Source organism: Triturus cristatus, chromosome 2_2, assembly GCF_964204655.1.
Source record: "Triturus cristatus chromosome 2_2, aTriCri1.1, whole genome shotgun sequence".
NCBI classification, from domain to species: Eukaryota; Metazoa; Chordata; class Amphibia; order Caudata; family Salamandridae; genus Triturus; species Triturus cristatus.
In genome coordinates, this window is record NC_140582.1 from 1,201,099,475 (window position 1) to 1,201,117,115 (window position 17,641).

The following is a 17,641-nucleotide window of genomic DNA, read 5'->3' on the forward strand; positions in this document are numbered from 1 at the left end:
CATGCTTCATCACATCGCAAACACAGTGACTTGTCTTCAGTGAACATTGCAGCAATTCCTATACCTGATGCTATAGTATGGGACAAGGTTGATTATGACATTTGTAGCCCGACAGAACTTTTAGAAATACCACATTTATTTAAAATTTCCTTAAATTATGTTATTACCTCCAGTACATTTTCCGATGATTGGGATTTTGAAACTGTAAATAATATGTTGTCTGATTTAGAACAATCTGCCGCATTTTCTAGCAATGAAATGTTGGAAGACACATCAGATTTTAACACCATGTATTGTTATCAACATTTTGGTCATAACTTCCTACTCAAATCTAGTATCCCTAGAAATGTTTTCACATATCACCAATGGGAACATTGCCCAACACCGCCAAAAAGAAGTTCAAAAACGTTTGCACAAACGTCATCCTACGTCCGACAGCGGCAAAGCAAGGTAGCACCCCTGGGGAGACCTTTGTGTATATAAACATCACATCTTGCTGAGACAGAGAGAGGAGATCAGGACTTCCAGCCCAACACACTGAAGCGATACGCTGAGGTTCCTGCATGCAAATACTCCAGCTCGCAGTGGTCTAACATCCCTTGAGGAGTGTCCACCTAGAGACCAGAACGGGGTTCCACAGTCTCTCACTTCAGGTAATGGGGTTCAACTTTATCCTAGAGGGATTCTTGGCTTAATACCTACACACATGCTAGGTACACTCAGGTACGTCTAGTTAGGATTGCATTGTAGGAGTACGCATTTTGTCATGTATTTTATATACTTGCCTGCATTCATGATTTTAGCAGAACGGTAGAAATCTACCATCCTTTTACTTTACTAGTGCTTCTAGTCATTTATATCTGTTTCTGTCTAATGATTGTTTCAGCAAATCTATTTTACACCAGAATAATGACTGTTCATTAATCCTTACTGAAAACGTCCCTACCGTTTATTCTGTGTGACTGAGCGAAAAGTAGAACACTGCTTCCACGGTACTGAGGGATCAAGGTTGTCATGTTCAATAGTTGCCAAGAACTATTCTCTCCTTGGTAAGAGGGGTTTTTAGTGGCACTGAGAGCTAGCTGGTATACAGGCTAACATACCCGATAGGGGTGTCCAGAATCAGTCTGACACCAATCCTATAGTCTATGTTGTCTAAACGCCCAGAACCTAAATAGATATATAGGAACTACACGACACCCTATGCTTATAAAATGACACAGCTCGGCACAGCAAAATGGCTTGCGGCGCTTCGGTTTGTTATTTTTGTGAAAATGTGGCCCGGTGTTTTTTGTACTGCATTGCAGTATAAAATGCAGTAAAATTTGTTTACAGAAAAAAATGAGTGGCAATTTCTTTTTTAATGAAATCTGATCAGTGGCATCGGATGCCCTTATTAGGTTGGTGATTGTAAATAACATATTGGGCCTTCTTACGGGGAGTCTCTTGACTGATGAGAGTACTGTGAGTTTGTGGTTATTGGTACGTCTTGTCTCTTCGTTTTTTTAAAACAGACCGCATCTGCTGACTCTTAATCTGGTGCTCTTAGAAATCGCTTTATATTGACTCCATGTCAGTGCACTTTCGGAGAGATTTGTCATTTCACATAAACCTTACAAAAAGTATTAGATTGGGCAATTAACTAGCAGCAAATCCAGAAAGGCATTTGATAGCTTTGAAAGATTGTATAGTTTGTAAAGTACCAAATGAATGTCTAGTGTGAAACACAAAGGAGCTTATTTACAAGCTCATTGTTCCGCTGGTGCGTCACTTTTTTAGACGCACCGGTGGCGCAGTCTGCCTACCCATATTTACAAGCCCACATATAGTCACCCGGCGTGACTTTTCATGGCCTTGTAAATATGGTCCCCTTTCACGCATTACTCTGCGTGAAAGGGGCGTTCCATGGGTGTTGCTGTGAGTGTTCCCACGCATCATCCATGGAACTTCATGCAGTTCCAGATTTACAACATTTTGTAAAACTAGGACTGTGTCAGAATTCTATGCCTCCCCAAGGGAGTCGTAGGAATGGTGCAACGAGGAGAAATTCTTTTATCTCTCCTCGTTTTTTCCTTTTTCAATGAGTGCTGCATTATGCGCATAGAGGAAAATACCAATAATGATTGCTTTCGTGCAGTCATCCCACAGTGCAGGCACCCTTGCAACATGACGCAAGGATGCCTGCACTGGCGCATTGCAACCAATTGTGCGCACAGGGCAAAGCACAGGGATGCGTCCTATTGTTGTTAATTAGAGTTCCCGGTTTTATGGTATTTATTTTTTTAACATTTCCATCTGTATTTATCCATATTTCTTTTTTGGTTATCTTAATGGCCTTTGTTAGAGTCGGGGATCTCTGGTTGGCGCAAGGTTGCCCTTGTGTCAAGCAGGAACCCTCTCCTCCACGTCAGGGCGCAGGATAACCCCTCGCGAATGACCCTTGCTCACCCTCTAGGTGCGTGGCGTGAGCAGCCAAGGCGATTCCTCAGGCGTTGTTGGTTAAGCACTCACAATTGTACACACAGTAAATACATTAATCCCCCCAGAAACGGACACCAGACTTGGATATATATAAAAATACGATTCTTTATGTAAAAATAAGGTATATATATCTCAACAGACTTATCACAAGACCAATAACGTTTTCGCTAGGCCACCAGGTTATGCAGTAGGCAAATGTTCTGGGTTTGTAGGTTTCCAAATGGATAGTTCGTAGTCTCTTTACTTGTAGTTCCAGTACTCACAGAGATCGGTTCCTGCGAACGGGGAAATAAGGCGTTGCGGGCCCCGAGCCCGATACTGGAACTTCTTTCGTGATGTGGAGAGTCGGCACAGGTCGGTGCGACTCTCAGCTTGGGAAGTGTTCTTGGGTCCTCAATCAGCAGGTGTGGGCACGTAGGCAGGCGCGGCCAGCGACCCTTTAGCACGGCGGTGCAGGAGGGTCTCCACAGCGGGGGCGGCGCGGCCTGAGATGTCCGAGGATAGCGAAGCGGGGTCACAGGGCACAGTCAGTGCAGCTGGATGACCCGGCGGGGATCACAGTCGTCGGACGGCTTCCGGCAGGAGGGGTGATAGCGCGTTCAGCGCGCTCCAGTAGCAGGCGGTGACAGGGATGCAGGCGGCCTGGCCCGGGGACAGAGAGCGGCTCGGGACGGAGCGGGGCTCTCACGGGTTGGAGGCAGGCGAGCTTCTGAGTGTCACGGCCCTAGGAGGGGCGATGAGGGGCGCAGTCTCTTTTCCAGCGGGATGCCCACACGGCTCGAATTGGAGGATGAGCAAGAAGCACAGAGAACCCACTGTTCCTGGGGTTCAGTTCAGGGGGCAAGCTCAGATCAAGCCCTTGGAGAATGTTCAAGCACAAAGTAGCAAAGTCTTTTCAGTAAGTCTCTTCCTCTCCTTTCTCAGCAAGGCAGGCAGCAGGCCAGCTCCTCCAGCGTCTCCTTCTCCTTCTAGTCGGGCAGAGGTTCTTTGTGGTAAACAGGATTCTGATTTCTTAGGAGCCAGGCTCCTACTTTTATACCATGATTCTTTTGTTCTTTAGCGCCAGGGGGCCCAGGCCTGGCTCAGTCCAGTTCTGGAGCACTTTGTTATGGTGACTCTGCTCTTTCCTTTCAGCAGCAGGGCAGAGACATCAGCCGCTCCACAGGGGGCGGCGCCGGCTTTGTGGTGGCAGAGCACAGGTCTATTCAAGAGTCAAGGTGTACTCCTCCCACCCATCCAGGTGTAATCTCTCTACCCACCACCTGGCAGCCAACCTGTCTCTGGGGACTCCCCCACCCTGCTCCTTACTGTTGCCAGGCAGAACACATACACACAGCAGAGGCGGACTGAGATGGTCAGGTCAGTAAATACTAACTTTCTAAAAGTAGTATTTACAAACCCAGGATATTAAAATAAACTTGACTACAAGAAGTATTTTATTATTCTGAGTTCAGGCATACCAAACTTGACACTCTACCATGCTCTCTGAGTCCACTGGGGTCACAGCGTTGGCGGGATCCCAGCAGCCCATTCTGGCCTATGGAGAGCAGGTAGCCTTCAATAGTGAAAAACGACAAGGGCTGTAATTCACTACTAAGACATGCCACACACATCAGGGTATGTCCTACTTTATGCCTACAATGCACCCTGCCCTCGGGCCTACCAGAGGGGTGGCTAATATGTAGGTAAGGGAAGGTTTAGGGACTGGCAAGTGGGGGCACTTGCGCAGTCAGCGCGACGGTCCCGGACCGCGCACAGGGTCTGCGGTGGCAGACCCTAGACACACTTTACAAGGCCGCTTCCGTGGGTGGCGCAACCAGCGCTGCAAGCCCACCAGCAGCATTGGCATTCACAAGCCCTGGCACCCCTGGTGCACTTTACTGGGGACTGACAGTGAATCCAATAAACCAATCATGGACATCAATTACAGGTACACTTTACTTAGGGAGCACTTGCACTGCGGCACGGATTAGCCGTGGCGCAGTGCCCTGAGCGGACAACACCAGCAAAACAGTCGAGGCACACCATCAAAAAGTGGAAGGGAAACTCACGCCAAGGTGCCAGGTCTAACACGTGTCCCCTCCAGCTGAAATGTGGGGAGAACTACCCTTGCCCAGGGGGTTCCTCGTCACTAAGGCGGAAATACCTGGACAGACCGTCAGCGTTGGCGTGATCTGTACCAGGACGGTGTTCCACCGTAAAGTCCATACCCTGTAGGGAGATGGACCACCTCAACAGCTTCGGGTTTTCACCCCTCATTTGCATCAACCATCTGAGGGGCCTGTGGTCCGTCTGAACCCGGAAGTGAGACCCGAACAAGTAGGGTCTTAGCTTCTTCAGCGCCCAGACCACAGCAAATGCTTCTCGCTCAATTGCACTCCACCTACTTTCCCGTGGAAGTAACCTCCTACTGATGAAGGCTACGGGTTGGTCCCAGCCCTCCTCAGTCATCTGTGAGAGAACAGCCCCCACACCATGCTCTGAAGCGTCTGTCTGGACTAGGAATTCCTTGGAGAAGTCAGGGGCCAAGAGCACGGGCGCCGTGCACATGGCAGTCTTCAGGGTGTCGAAAGCTTTTTGACAGGTGTCAGTCCAAACCACGTTCCTGGGCTGCTTCTTCGAAGTCAGCTCTGTCAAGGGGGCAACGATCGTTCCATAGCCCTTGACAAACCTCCTGTAGTACCCAGTGAGCCCCAGGAAGGCCCTCACTGCGGTCTGCGTCTTGGGGGGTTCCCAAGCCAGGATGGTCTCAATTTTGGGTTGCAAGGGTGCCACCTTGCCACTCCCCACTTGGTGTCCCAAGTACACCACGGAACCCTGCCCGATCTGGCACTTGCTTGCCTTGATCGTGAGGCCTGCTCGGCGCAGCGCCATCAACACTTCCCAGAGGTGGCGCAGGTGTTCCGGCCAGGTGGCACTGAACACTGCGATGTCATCCAGGTAGGCGGCACTGAACGCATTCAGCCCAACCAGTACCTGGTTGACCAACCTCTGAAAGGTGGCAGGGGCATTCTTCATCCCAAATGGCATGACTCGGAACTGGAAGTGCCCATCTGGTGTAGAGAATGCTGACCTCTCTTTGGCCCCATCGGTCAAGGCGATCTGCCAGTACCCAGACGTTAAATCAAACGTACTGAGGAACCGGGCAGCCCCCAGCCGATCAATGAGCTCATCAGCTCTGGGGATGGGGTGCGCGTCAGTCTTCGTGACTGAATTGAGTCCTCTGTAGTCCACACAGAACCGGAGTTCAGGTGTGGCTCCCGGCGCAGCAGCTTTGGGGACCAAGACCACGGGGCTGGACCAAGGACTGCTGGAGGACTCAACCACCCCTAGCGCAAGCATTTTGGAGACCTCCTCCTTAATGCAAGCTCTGACCCTGTCAGTTACCCTGTAAGCCTTGTGCTTCACAGGTAAGCTGTCTCCTGTGTCCACATCATGGACGCACCAATCTGTGACACCAGGAACCAGGGAGAATCGGTCGGAAAATTGTCCCAGCAAGTGGCGGCAATCTTCCTGTTGTTCGGGCGTCAGGGTGGGTGAGAGGTTAACTCCATCCACTGACCCATCTTTCTCCGAGGCCACTAAGAGGTCAGGAAGAGGCTCGGTCTCCTCTTCCATTCCATCATCAGTGGCCAGCAGCATGCCCACTTCGGTCCTCTCTAAGTGGGGCTTAAGGCGGTTAACATGTAGGACCCTTAAAGGGTTCCTGGGAGTCTGCATGTCCACCAAGTAGGTGATAGGACTTTTGCGCTCCACAACCTCAAATGGACCTGTCCACTTATCCTGAAGTGCACACGGCTCCACTGGGGCCAAGACCCACACCTTTTGTCCAGGTTGAAGCTCTACCAGAGTGGCATTCCGGTCGTACCACCGCTTCATCTCCTCCTGGCTGGCTTCCAGATTTGCCTCAGCAAGTTGCCTGAAACGCCGAGTCTGGTTTCGGAAGGCCAGCATGTAACTATATACATTCTGGGGAGGTTTCCTGGGAGATTGCTCCCAGCCTTCCTTTACCAAACTCAGAGGTCCTCTTACCGGGTGACCATACAGAAGCTCAAAGGGGCTGAATCCTAGAGACTTCTGTGGCACCTCTCGGTAAGCGAAGAGCAGGCATGGCAAGAGGACGTCCCACTTACGCCTCATCGGACCGTCCAGGCCCATGATCATGCCTTTGAGGGTTCGGTTGAATCTCTCAACCAACCCATTTCCTTGGGGATGGTAAGGAGTGGTGAACTTGTACGTTACCCCACACTCCTTCCACAGGGATTTCATATATGTGGATATGAAATTGGTCCCCCTGTCGCTCACCACCTCTAGAGGGAATCCCACTCGGGAGAAAATTCCCATCAGTGCCCGTCCCACCACGGGGGCCGTCACTGTCCTCAGAGGGATGGCTTCAGGGTACCGGGTGGCATGGTCCACCAAGACCAGGATGAACCTGTTGCCCAGGGCTGTCTTGGGGTCCAGAGGCCCCACAATGTCAATACCCACTCGTTGGAATGGCGTACCGACCACAGGGAAAGGTTGCAGAGGAGCCTTGTGCTTCCCTCCGCTCTTACCACTTGCCTGGCAAGTCTGACAGGTTCTGCAGTAGGAATCGGAATTCCTATGCATTTGGGGCCAGTAGAAGTGGGTGACAAGCCTGTCATAGGTCTTGTCCATCCCCAAATGTCCTGCTAACGGCACATCGTGAGCCAGCCCCAGTAGGAAGGTTCTGAACTTCTGGGGTACCACCAGCACACGGGCTGACCCAGGTTCAGCAGCCTTAGGCTCGGAATACAGGAGGTCACTCTCCCAGTACACGTAGTGTGTTTTGGCCTGAACACCATTGGCCTGGTCTGCAGCCTGTTGCCGCATACCTACGAGAGAAGGGCATTCTTTCTGCTCCTTGCAGAATTCCTCCCTGGAGGGACCTCCTTCTTGCTGCCAATGGGTCAGCTCAGGCAGATCTCCCAGTTCGGCAATCTGTTCCCCGGTAGGCTCCAGAGCATCCCCCTCAGGGTCTACTTCCTCCTGGGCCGTGGGAACTTCGGGGGCCGGTTTCCCGCGCCTCCTGCGCCTTCTCCCTAAGGCTGGTTCCTGGACCTCTCCCTCAGGCTCCAGGACCCTCTCAACACCCCTACTGGCTGCCATGGACCGGGTGGTCACGCACGCCCAGTCGGGTAGACCCACCATCCTCAGATGCGTGGTCTTCTCCACCTTTTCCCAAGGGGAACTCTCCAGGTCGTTCCCTAGCAGACAATCTACAGGCATGTCAGTTCTCACAGCGACTTGTAGAGTACCAGAGACCTCCCCCCACTCAAAGGGAACTTGAGCCATTGGACAACGACTCTCTACGTTGTCAGCATTGACAACCCTACAGTAGGCATTGGGTACAATCTGCTCTTGAGACACCAGGTGTTGCCTCACCGAGGTCACGCTGGCTCCTGTATCTCTAAGAGCCTCCACCTTCTTTCCATTGATGGTCACCACCTGCCCATATTTCTTAGTGTTAGAGGGCAGGTAGGTTACAGGGACCATCTCACTGTCTCCTAGCGAGACTAGGGTCATCTGCCCGGGACCCCCACCCTCCTGGACTGCTACTTCCTCCCCAAAGTTAACACTAGCTACTTGCCGGGGTGGAGCACCAGTGGGTGCGGTCTTACCAAACAGGCGACACTTAGGATCAGAGGCAATGTGGCCCGGATCGCCACACTTATAACAATTGAAGGGCCCCTTTGGAACAGGTCTACCTGTCGGGGCCCCGTTCTGCTGCGGGGTTGGGGGAGGCTGAGAACCCTTCTGCTGGTTCCCTTGGGAATTACTTTGGGGGCCTTTTTGGAACCCCTTCTGTTTACCCTTGTCCCCCCCACTCTTCTGCTGGGGACCCTGCCCACCTTTGGCGGAGTCTCCCACTTGACCCTTGTGGACCCTGGTGCTGAGCCAGCGGTCCGCCTCCTCAGCAAGCTTCCTCGGGTTGGACAGCTTGCTATCTATCAGGTGCTGGCGTAGCTCAGGAAAACATTGACTGGACAAGTGCTCCCATGCAATTAAATCAAGCAGCCCTTGATAATCATTCACTTTGCTACCCTTCACCCAACCATCCAGCGCTCTGCAGAAAAAGGTCACATATTCCACATACGTACTCTCAGGGATCTTCTTGGTCTCCCTGAACCTCTGTCGATATAGCTCAGGAGTTAACCCATACCTGCTCATTAAAGCTTCCTTCATATGGGGGTATGAGGTCTGGACTTCTAAGGGTAAATCTAACAGTGTGTCCCGCCCTTCAGCAAGGAACCTTCCCCACAACCCCGCTCCCCAGTCTTTCTCAGGGACCCGGTGTGAGGACATGGCCACCTCGTAGGCCCTAAACCACTGCCCTATGTCATCCTTTCTGAAATACTCCTTTACTACATCTTTGGGGATGTACACCTTGGACTCTACCTGCGCTGGTGGAGTGCTGCCACCAGAAGGAGCGGTGTCCAAACTTTTCGCCTTCAGCTCCAACTCCTTCAATCGGATATCATGATCCATTTGGCGTTGTTGTGCCTCCAGGGCCAACTTCTGCTTTTCCATTTCCATTTGTCCTGCCAACTTTGCCATCTCCATTGCATGCGCCCTGTCGGCTGCCCTGTCTGCCAGCTCCTCTGGCGACCGGACTCTGCTGGGTTCCTCAAGGTTGTCGGGTGGAACGATGTCCCCCGCATTCCGTAGGTCTCGTGACTCCTTCCAGGCTCTCAACGCCTTGGTGTACTGGGTCTTCCTCTTGCATCCAGCATGGGGGACTCTGAATTGTACACTGTAGCCTTTCAATTGCTCCATCGTGTAGCCTTCCAGTCTCTCCCAATCCACCTCATCGATTCCAGAAATCACAGAGAGTGCTCTCCCAGCGGAGTGTGAGCCAGGCATGGTCGTAGTAATGGCAGATGTCTCAACAAAGTTCAGAAAATGAAAACCTGTGGCTGCGTTATTTGGTCTGCTCTCACTATCTGGTGATTAATAATTCACTGTATGCAAATTACAAGTGCAAATCCGAAATCCCAACCGCTGCCAACAATGTTAGAGTCGGGGATCTCTGGTTGGCGCAAGGTTGCCCTTGTGTCAAGCAGGAACCCTCTCCTCCACGTCAGGGCGCAGGATAACCCCTCGCGAATGACCCTTGCTCACCCTCTAGGTGCGTGGCGTGAGCAGCCAAGGCGATTCCTCAGGCGTTGTTGGTTAAGCACTCACAATTGTACACACAGTAAATACATTAATCCCCCCAGAAACGGACACCAGACTTGGATATATATAAAAATACGATTCTTTATGTAAAAATAAGGTATATATATCTCAACAGACTTATCACAAGACCAATAACGTTTTCGCTAGGCCACCAGGTTATGCAGTAGGCAAATGTTCTGGGTTTGTAGGTTTCCAAATGGATAGTTCGTAGTCTCTTTACTTGTAGTTCCAGTACTCACAGAGATCGGTTCCTGCGAACGGGGAAATAAGGCGTTGCGGGCCCCGAGCCCGATACTGGAACTTCTTTCGTGATGTGGAGAGTCGGCACAGGTCGGTGCGACTCTCAGCTTGGGAAGTGTTCTTGGGTCCTCAATCAGCAGGTGTGGGCACGTAGGCAGGCGCGGCCAGCGACCCTTTAGCACGGCGGTGCAGGAGGGTCTCCACAGCGGGGGCGGCGCGGCCTGAGATGTCCGAGGATAGCGAAGCGGGGTCACAGGGCACAGTCAGTGCAGCTGGATGACCCGGCGGGGATCACAGTCGTCGGACGGCTTCCGGCAGGAGGGGTGATAGCGCGTTCAGCGCGCTCCAGTAGCAGGCGGTGACAGGGATGCAGGCGGCCTGGCCCGGGGACAGAGAGCGGCTCGGGACGGAGCGGGGCTCTCACGGGTTGGAGGCAGGCGAGCTTCTGAGTGTCACGGCCCTAGGAGGGGCGATGAGGGGCGCAGTCTCTTTTCCAGCGGGATGCCCACACGGCTCGAATTGGAGGATGAGCAAGAAGCACAGAGAACCCACTGTTCCTGGGGTTCAGTTCAGGGGGCAAGCTCAGATCAAGCCCTTGGAGAATGTTCAAGCACAAAGTAGCAAAGTCTTTTCAGTAAGTCTCTTCCTCTCCTTTCTCAGCAAGGCAGGCAGCAGGCCAGCTCCTCCAGCATCTCCTTCTCCTTCTAGTCGGGCAGAGGTTCTTTGTGGTAAACAGGATTCTGATTTCTTAGGAGCCAGGCTCCTACTTTTATACCATGATTCTTTTGTTCTTTAGCGCCAGGGGGCCCAGGCCTGGCTCAGTCCAGTTCTGGAGCACTTTGTTATGGTGACTCTGCTCTTTCCTTTCAGCAGCAGGGCAGAGACATCAGCCGCTCCACAGGGGGCGGCGCCGGCTTTGTGGTGGCAGAGCACAGGTCTATTCAAGAGTCAAGGTGTACTCCTCCCACCCATCCAGGTGTAATCTCTCTACCCACCACCTGGCAGCCAACCTGTCTCTGGGGACTCCCCCACCCTGCTCCTTACTGTTGCCAGGCAGAACACATACACACAGCAGAGGCGGACTGAGATGGTCAGGTCAGTAAATACTAACTTTCTAAAAGTAGTATTTACAAACCCAGGATATTAAAATAAACTTGACTACAAGAAGTATTTTATTATTCTGAGTTCAGGCATACCAAACTTGACACTCTACCATGCTCTCTGAGTCCACTGGGGTCACAGCGTTGGCGGGATCCCAGCAGCCCATTCTGGCCTATGGAGAGCAGGTAGCCTTCAATAGTGAAAAACGACAAGGGCTGTAATTCACTACTAAGACATGCCACACACATCAGGGTATGTCCTACCTTATGCCTACAATGCACCCTGCCCTCGGGCCTACCAGAGGGGTGGCTAATATGTAGGTAAGGGAAGGTTTAGGGACTGGCAAGTGGGGGCACTTGCGCAGTCAGCGCGACGGTCCCGGACCGCGCACAGGGTCTGCGGTGGCAGACCCTAGACACACTTTACAAGGCCGCTTCCGTGGGTGGCGCAACCAGCGCTGCAAGCCCACCAGCAGCATTGGCATTCACAAGCCCTGGCACCCCTGGTGCACTTTACTGGGGACTGACAGTGAATCCAATAAACCAATCATGGACATCAATTACAGGTACACTTTACTTAGGGAGCACTTGCACTGCGGCACGGATTAGCCGTGGCGCAGTGCCCTGAGCGGACAACACCAGCAAAACAGTCGAGGCACACCATCAAAAAGTGGAAGGGAAACTCACGCCAAGGTGCCAGGTCTAACAGCCTTTATCCATATTTACTTTGTGTTTTGATAATAAATGGAGCTATAAAATTTGATATTTACACATTTATTTTTTTTCACTTGGATGTGCACTCATACATGGATGCCTGTCACGTTTTAGCAAATTAAGCAGCCACATATAACAAAACACTACACTCAGGCGGGGGATAAAGCTTGCTGTGAGTGTATGATTGGACTCCTCACCCGGTGACCGTGTGAAGGGAGTCGATCTCGTGTCACACGGTGGGCGTGAGTGTGCAGGTAACGGGTCCACTGTCGGTTTCTTTAAAGCGCTTCCACCGCTGGGGATCAAACAACTGCAGCGCCCCAAGACTGAGCGTCACTGCCTTCCCACAATCCTTTGCGAAATATCTGCATACAAACCCTCCTTGCATTTGTGCTTCACCCCTAAAACTATGAATAACTATTTTAATAAATCCTGCGTTCGCAGATTGTCTTGTACGTTTTTGTATCATACTCTCTATTGTTAATCGTCACAAGTTGCAGACTCACACTACTATTACTGGGTGATCGTAGTTTTGGTTTCACGCAACTAATTTCGGAACTCTACAGTCTTGTACACAACTTATCCAGGTGTGATGTTTCACTTGCACTTTGTGTGGCAGTGAAACTCATAGCTTGAATTTTTTACGGACGTTTCCTGGAGGAAACGTCTACATAGTAACATAACGCGGGATGTTTACTACCTGTAGTAATTCGGGGATACGGATTACAAAGTCAATGATGATTTATAATGTAATATTATTGTTTAGTTCACTGAAAATCAGCTGTGACCAGGACACACAATCGGCTTCTTCGTATCTGCACATCTGTCGCCTCTTAAATCGGACGCACTTTCCTGTTTTGAGGAGAATGAAGACGACTGGAGAAAGAGAGGAGCCGCGTTGATCGATGGAGCAGGCTTTGTAGAGCAGAAGGATGAAATGAGGAGAAGGTGCACTGGGCTTTGTAGAGCAGAAGGATGAAATGAGGAGACGGATTACTTTCTTCACGAGAGGGGCGAGGACTCTAGAAGGAACAAAGCATCCTCCACTTATCTCATCTGCTTTACAGAGCAAAGCCCTCCTCCCCCTCCCCCCTCCCCCCTCCTTCGACCCTCCTGAAGAAATGAACCCAATGTCTCCTCATTTCATCCTTCTCCCCATTTCACCCTTCCGATCTCTGGGGAAATGCGCGGCTTCTCTTCTTGAATCTTCTTCTTTCTCCCCGAAGCAGGAGCGTGTTTGTGATCTAGAAGATATGAGGGGAGTAGAGTCAAAGGGGCTGGGACTGTCTGAGCCTGCGTGCACATATTAATAGCCTATGACGAGAGTAAAACAAGCATTGGCATAGCCAATAGGTCTCGCTTTTGGGACCTTATAAGTATTTAGTTATGCAGCACAATATCCGTGGTGCAACCACATCAACTGTTGCATGGCTAAACACTTATAAGGTCCCAAAGGCGAGACCTATTGGCTATGCCAATGCTTGTTTTTCTTTCTGCCAGAAAGGAGAAGCATCTTATGCTTGAGGACTGCATCCAGGAAGACGGATGAGGACGTGATTCGTTTTACTCAATGTAATTGGTGGACAGTCTGAAACTTACACCCTACTGGGCAATTCCCGTTCTACTGCAGCTGCCTTTGACGTTACGCTACACGCTAGGAGGCGGAGTCTGCACCCGGTGAGCTGCGAGCCGGCGGGCTGCGACCTCTGAACCTTGAAGCTGCGAGCCCGCGAACCCCCGAGCCGCCGCCGCAAAAAAAAACGGACAGAACCACTGATCTATCGCCGGAAATCCATCGCATGTCCAACCTGTCCAACAGCGGTGCCGGTGCGAGTGAGTGAGCTGAGGCGAGTCGAGGCGCACGCACGGGAGAACACGGGAGAATACGGGGCCGGAGGACTGGCGAACTTGAAACTGACACAGCTGACACAGCTGACACAGCGGGACACAGCGGGACACAACGGGAGTGCGGTAAGGAGTAATCTCCTGACGCCTGTTTTGTTGTTTTGTTGCTTTGTTGTGTCCTGCTTCGACCCCCCCAGAGGGGTTTGTCAGCGACTGTCCCCAAGTTACTTCTCCCTTGCTCTCTCCCTTGCTCCTCCGCTCCCCTGCCCCCGCCCTCCTTGCCATAGACGACGCCAGGTGTCTACTTGTACATCTGGAAGCAGCAAACGAACCGGATACGGACCTGGGGGGGTTTGGGGGTCTGACTGGCTAAGGTTGATTGTGCGCACTTCTTCTGCCTTCTGCCTTCTTCTGTACGCCCACCTCGCTTCACCCCTCCATTGCGTGGAGCAGTAGGGGGCGGAAAAAAGGCTCCAATTGCTCAACTAGACCGGATAAAAAAAAAACTTAAAAAAAACAATACTTTATTTCAGTTCTAAATCTCAACGGATCTATACATCTATCCAGCCTAATCCAATCTAACTCAATAACTCAATAACCCAACAACTCTAAACTCTAAACTAGGCCTCCAAGATAACAGGGATGAGATCTGGCAGAGTCAGGGAATTGCTACTCAATCCCCACCCAAACCCCCCCCCCCCAAAATCCAAGAAGAAAAAGAGAGCACTTGATTTGCACATTAAACTGCATCAAGAAGGCCCTCAAGGCCTTGAAGAGGACCCTCATAACACCTCAATCAAGATGGAAAGAAGCGTCCTAACGGCCTCATCAACTCCAGCCTCATCCGCAAACGGAGACAGTATCAGGAAGGGGCAGGAAAACATATCATTAAAGGCCAGCTTCACTAACCTGAGTTCTATCATGGTCCACCAACAACAACAATCGGAATCGGAACTATCAACAGTCGCCGCACCAGGCCCATCACTCTCAACATCGCAACCCCCTATCGCCAAGACCAAGTCACATTCAAAAGTCCTTACCGAATCAAAGGAGCTCATTTCTATAGAGAGACCACTAGAAACATTAGAAACAAAAAGGAAATGTACTAAACAACCCAAGATATACACAAAATGTTCCTTCTTGAAAGATCCAGGATTAGCAATCTATTCTAAGACTGGATGTATAGAGGGTCTGCAAACTCCACTCCTACCCGGGGCAGCCATTCATGCTCGCTCCGATAGTCACACAAATGACACCTTACTGCCTATAGGGGGGAGCAGTTGCACCACACCAGACGATCCACCAGTCACAAAGGAGTCTGACAATTTCACCGCCAAAGGTAGACCAAGGAGCCATCAGAAGAAACTATCAATGCTTGGCTAACACACGTGACATGGACACGGATGACCGCACAAAAGAGAACATACCAAAAATGGGCGGACCCGCTGAGACAGCTAACTCCCCAAATTCCATCTTAAAGGAGGAGCTCCACATAATCGAAACCAACAAATTGCACCAGGAAAGTTGGGACAGCCAGGAGAACCAGAACCAGAATCTGCGAAGCCCACCCATGATAGAGCGCAGTAAGGGCGGAAACAGCCGGAACAGTCAAGACATGTTACCCCACCAAACAAACAGAAATTCCCCAAAGGGGCAACAATTCAATTTCACAAACCGGGACAGCCTGGGCACCAAGCAGGAAATAATGCCAGAAGAACAACACCAACAACTTCAACTGATTAACATCATCACTACGCAAACAGAGTCCCCGATAAGAACAAAAACAGATCACGGGGGGCATATAAGTGCCCAGAGCAGGACAATCGACTCTAAATCAAAAATGCGTCGTACTCTATCTCACTATAGCGACTTCAACTCCACGACCAGCTCCGCGGAAAATGACATGACATTTATGGCCACACAGGAATGGGAAGACCTTATCGCCTCTTACAACCTTAGGCCAGAGCACAATACTTTATTCGAAGAACCAAACACCTTATTAAGCCAGGGGAACAGCAATAGTACGTTAAATCCACTATCTGAAATCCCATGGCCTATAATCATAAATACTTTGCAAACAACAGCTAAAGCACTAGCGTTCCAATCGCTAAAAATGGACACCCAGCTAACTGTCTTACAATCAATAGCCACCTCAATACTAGGCATTGAGGGGAAGATATCTGAACTAAATGGTCTCATAAAAAGGGGCCTAGAAGCGACTTACACGATCAAGTCACCGTCCCAACCATGCTCCTGCGAATTGATATTAGACAAATTAGCCACAATGCCATCAATGCTAGGGGACCTGATGCGAGAAATAAAATCAACAATTCCTCAAACGCAAGACTGTAGTGCAGCGTCAATTCCAAAACAAAAACCGCAGAACCCCAAGCCAACAGTGGTCCTGGGAGCAGCCACCAATTCAACTGCAGAGAGCTGGGAATCTACTTCTATCCAGCTAAAGGACCCAGGTGTCGAACCAGTAAATCAAATAGTAACCCTAACCAACCTGACAGCAAAGAATAGCAAAGCACAGAACAAAATTCGAAGGAAAAAAAGGAAAGGGAGGAAAAAGCTCATATCAAACGCCAATTTTTACACCAAAAAACAGCCCAACCCACAGCAAGAAGATAGCAAAAGTCTTACAGACGCAACGGAAATGGAGCCATGCCCATACACACCACAACAAGAGGTACAAGAAAGAATACAAGAGCAGTTAACTAACTCTTTTCATGCCACAGCTCAAAAGACAACTAGAAGCCCAACCAAGAAACTTCATCCGGAAATAAACAAACAACTACTTGACCAAAAAAATTGTGAACCAAGAAAGACTGACGACCCTACAGCCAAGTTTAACTCAACACAAAAAACTATGCCTATCACAAAGTTCATTAACAATACAGAATTTATTCAACCATCAAACAGCACAACTAATAGTAACACAACCGAAACAAGAGTCGATTACACACTAAGAACCCAATCAAATAACCCAACTGCGAGCAGTCCAAGCCGACAACCCCAGTCTAATCAAAACAGTCACGCGAGTCTCCAACCAAATCCCAAAAATACCACCAATCAAGCAAACTCTACTGTCATCCTCTTTGTACCAGAATATACGTCCCTTGGCAAGGACGACATATTGAACAGGGGTACCATTCTTAAACTCCTTCATTCAATAACAACCCTAGAGAATATTTACTCTTCAGACCTGCTTCAAATTGAATTCATCCCCATCAATGACACCATCCAAAAAGAAACGACAAAAACAACTTGGAACACTCCAGAGACAGTAAAAAAGATAATGGAAGAAAAAAAAATCTTTAAAAATTGGGGGATCGACTTACGACTTGTAGAACAACCTCGATACCCGGCACCTTTCTTATTTCCGCCCAGATCCCCGGCGCGAAAAAAGACCAATTCTGTGCTAAAAGGAGCAAGGAGTTTCTCGCCGGCAGCACATCCCTAACCCAGGACAACAATGGTTAATGGACAGGAACTCATGCAAAATGACCAAAACCTGCCAATTATCACTCAGAAGTGGACATCGATCCAGCGAACCATCAACACAGCCAACATTCCAAATTGACAAAGGGGACTGAACACTGAGAGCATTACGGATAAAGCCAAACAAATAAAAATTTGTATTTGGAATATCAACGGTCTGGCAAGTAAAAGACACGACCCTGAATTCCTACAGTATCTAAACTTATTTGACCTCCTGCTGCTCCAAAAAACCTGGGAGGAAGAACCATTCGAAATCGAAATTCAAGGGTTTACATCATGCTTTCTCCCTGCCAGCAAAAACTCTATCTTCGGACGCAGATCAGGAGGTCTTGCCATTCTGGCATCCATAGCCACAATAGGAACAATTAGAACCACAGAGTTTTATATAACCCCCCAAGCGGAATCTTGACGGTAAAAATTCAGCTAACATTACAACAACACACTCAAGAGGTCATAATAATAAATACTTATATTCATCCAACACAAAAACGAAAGGCAGCAAATGAACTGATAATGGTACTGCAAAAAATATCCGAAGGAGACCTGTCCGACCAGAT